The sequence below is a fragment of the Rhinopithecus bieti genome, unplaced genomic scaffold (assembly GCF_001698545.2).
Source record: "Rhinopithecus bieti isolate Rb0 unplaced genomic scaffold, ASM169854v2 scaffold_22436, whole genome shotgun sequence".
NCBI classification, from domain to species: Eukaryota; Metazoa; Chordata; class Mammalia; order Primates; family Cercopithecidae; genus Rhinopithecus; species Rhinopithecus bieti.
The window spans coordinates 874,320-878,573 of NW_016810644.1; positions in this window are offsets into that span (position 1 = coordinate 874,320).

Consider the following 4,254-nt stretch of genomic DNA (forward strand, 5'->3'; position numbering starts at 1 on the left):
AAAAGAAATAAACATGATCATTATTCCCGGTTGACAACTGAGCCCAAACTATGCTTTAGAGAATTTGGGGCTGGGCATGGTGTTTCACACCTGTAAAAGTGAGGCTGAGGCAGGCGGATCACGTAAGGTCAGGAATTCAAGACCAGCCTGGCCAATATGCTGAAACCCTGTCTCTACTAAAAATACAAAAATTAGTTGAGTGTGGTGGTGGGCACCTGTAATCCCAGCTACTCAGGAGGCTGAGGCAGGAGACTCGCTGGAACCCAGGAGGCGGAGGTTGCAGTGAGTCGAGATCGTGCCATTGCACTCCAGCCTGGACAACAAGAGCAAAACTCCATCGAGACAGACAGAGAGAGAGAGAGAGAGAGAGAGAGAGAGAGAGAGAGAATGAATTCCTGTGAAATGCTCAGAATGACACAGCCAGAAAGCCTGTCTCTAAATCCTGGGATTGATTTAGGTGATGACAATGGGGTCCTTGGTTCTCCGTCTCAACAAGAAAGCAGAGCCGTAGAAGAACAAAACCATTACAAATGGCAGTCCACACTGGGACCAAAACGTAAAAGGGCTGAGATAATTTAGGGAGGGTGGACAGGGGCAGCCTTCCTGAGGAGGTGCCGTCTGGGCCATGACTTGAATGACAAGAAGGAATGAAGCTTGCAAAGGTTAGGGAGAAAAATGGTGGAATATTATTTGGTCATAAAAACAGAAGGAAGCATTGATTCCTACTTCAGCATAGATGAGTCCTGAAAATATTATGCCAAGTGAGGGAAGCGGACACAGATGGCTGCATAGTGCAAGATTCCATCCAAAAGAAACCTCCTGAACTGACAAATTCATAGAGACAGAAAGATTCGTGGTTGTCAGGGACTGAGGAGAAAGAAATGGGGAGGTAAGTGGGGTATGGGTTTTCTTTTGGAGTGAAGAGAAAGTTCTGGAACTAGACAGTGGTGATGGTTGCACAGCATTGGGAATGTACTAAATGTCATTCCCAATTAACTTAATAGTGTGTGTGCTTTACACCAATTTAAAAAGAAAACAAGGCCAAGCACGATGGCTCATGCCTTAATCCCAGCACTTTGGGAGGCCACGGCAGGAGGATTGCTTGAGCCGAGGAGTTCTAGACCAGCCTGGGCAACATAGTGAGACCCTGTCTTTACAAAAGAATAGAAAAAAATCAGCTGAACATGGTAATGCATATCTGTAGACCCCGCTACCTGGGAGGCTGAGGCGGGAGGACTACTTGAGCCTAAGATTTAGAGGCTGATGTGAGTTGTGATTATGCCACTGCATTCCAGCCTGTGCCACAGAAGGAGATCTTGTCAAAAAAAAAAAAAAGGAAGAAAAGAAAAGAAAAAGAAAACAGTCTAGTCATAGTGACTGAGGCCTGTAATCCCAGCTCTTTGGGAGGCAGGAGGATTGCTTGGGGCCCAGGGTTTGAGACCAGCCTGGATAATAAAGTGAGACCTCATCTCTATTTTTAAAATTTGTAAAGTTAGCTAGGTATGGGGGAATGTGCCTGTAGTTCTAGCTACTAGGGATGCAGAGGTGGGAGGATCGCTTGAGCCCAGGAGTTTCAGGCTGAAGTAATCCAGTCTGGGCAACAGAGCAAGTCTCTGTCTTAAATAAATAAATAAAGCCGGGCGCGGTGGCTCACGCCTGTAATCCCAGCACTTTGGGAGACCAAGGCAGGCAGATCACCTGAGGTCAGGAGTTTGAGACCAGCCTGACCAACACGAAGAAACCCCATCTCTATTGAAAATACAAAATTAGCTGGGTGTGGTGGCGTATACCTGTAGTCCCAGCTACTCAGGAGGCTGAGGTGGGAGAATCGCTTGAACCGGGGAGGTGGAGGTTGCAGTGAACCGAGATCGCGACATTGCACTCCAGCCTGGGCAAGAAGAGTGAAACTCCGTCTCAGATAAATAAATAACAGCCTGGGCAACTAGTGAGACCCTATTGCTACATACACACATACACACACACACACATACACATACACACATATACACCCACACATACACACATACATACACACATACATATACATACACAGATACATACATACACACCCACACATACACACATACATGCATACACACATACACACATACATACACATACACACAGAGATACATACATACATACACACATACCCATACACACGCATACACATACACATACACACATGCATACACACATACATACATACATACATATCCAGGCATAGTGGCACTTGCCTGTGGTCCCAGCTACTAAAGATGAGGGGGCAGAGATTTCAAGGCAAAAGAATCCCAAGTTGCAAAGGCCCTGGGGTTCAAACGGTGTGGTATGTTCTCCAAGGAGCCAAGAGGCTGGTGTGGCTTCAGGGGTGGATAACTGCATAGGGCATAGGGAGCCAAGCTAAGGAGCTGGGAATGTGTCCAGGTGCGGCGGGAACCATTTGGAGGATTTGAAGAGGTGGGAGACATTATTTGATTTATGTTGAAGATCACTCTGGGCCAGGTGCAGTGGCTCACGCCTGTAATTCAAGCACTTCGGGAGGCTGAGGCCCGCGGAGCACTTGAGGTCAGGAGTTTGAGACCAGCCTGGGCAGCATGGTGAAACCTCATCTCTACTAAAAATACAAAAATTAGCAGGGCTTGGGGGTGGGCACCTGTAATCCAACCTACTCAGAAGGCTGAGGCAGGAGAATTGCTAGAACCTAGGAGGCGGAGGTTGCAGTGAGCCAAGATCACGCCACCACACTCCAGCCTGGGCGACAGAGCAAGACTCCATCTCAAAAAATAAAAAGAAAAAAATTCGCCGGGCTCAGTGGCTCATGCCTGTAATTCCAACACTTTGAGAGGCCAAGGCGGGCAGATCACCTGAGGTCGTGAGTTGGAGACCAGCCTGACCAACACGGAGAAACCCTGTCTCTACTAAAAATACAGAATTAGCCGGGCGTCGTGGTGCATGACTGTAATCCCAGTTACTCAGGAGGCTGAGGCAGAAGAATGACTTGAACCCGGGAGGCGGAGGTTGCGCTCAGCCAAGATTGCGCCACTGCACTCCAGTCTGGGCGTCGCAGCAAGACTCCGTCTCAAAAAGTCACTCTGGCTCGTTTGCTGAGAATATGCTGGGGGAGTGGGAGAAACAGGGAGGAAAGGCATTAATTCTCCAGAGAGAAAGCCAGGATATGGGGCTCTTGCAGGCTTAGAGCTGGCCTGGGAGGGGCTGGTTAGCCAGGCTGATTCTGCAGGAACTGCTGAGGTCTCAGCCTTCATTTCCCCAGTGGGTATTGTCTTCCCAGTGCCCAGATCTGCCCTCAGGAGGCAGATCCGCTGCCCCTCTGCCAGCTGCACGCTACATTCCTATCACACAGAGCAGGAGACTGAGGCTCAGAAAGGGTGACTGGTCTAAGCAAGGAAAGGAGGCAGAGAGCCAAGTCTCCTTGGGCGCTGAGCCCAGTGCAGGGTGCTGGGGTGATTCATAGATATGCCTCATTCAGACTCTGTTTTTTTGTTGTTGTTGTTGTTTTTGTTTTTTGACAGTGTTGCTCTGTCGCCCAGGCTGGAGTCCAGAGGCGCAGCTCACTGCAACCTCCGCCTCCCGGGTTCAACAGACTCTCCTGCCTCAGCCTCCAGAGTAGCTAGGATTACAGGTGCGTGCCACCACGCCCGGTTAATTTTTGTATTTTTTAAGGTAGAGGCGCTGTTTCACCATGTTGGCCAGGCTGGTCTCCAACTCCTGACCTCAAGTGATCTGCCCACCTCGACCTCCCAAAGTGTTGGGATTACAGGTGTGAGCCACCGCGCCCGGCCGACTTACCCTTATTTTAATGCAGTGCATTTAACTGTACGATTACAAAATTTACCTGTAGTTTTTAAAGTTCATGTCAGAAGGGTAACGTGCCGATGTCGTAACAAGGTTTGAAGGAGGCGCATCTCACACATGCGCGTGAACACCCAATCATCCCGCTTAGAAACTATAAAAGGATAGAGCTGTAAGTCTAAATTATTGCTTCGTGCGACAATAACCAACTCACAAAAATCCCTGAATATTTAATGACCTGCACATCAGTGCCCCACCTGTGGGCAGCTCTGTGTGGTAGAGCCCACGTTGTGCTGGGGCGGGGAGCGGGCTCAGAAGCCTGCCGTCTAAAGTCTAGACACTTCACTTTATTTGGGTTGCTCAAAATTCAGTTACGTAGGAGCAAAGGCAGCAGATGGAAAAAAGAAAAAAAAAAAACAAAACAGGAAATAGGATTATGCTCCG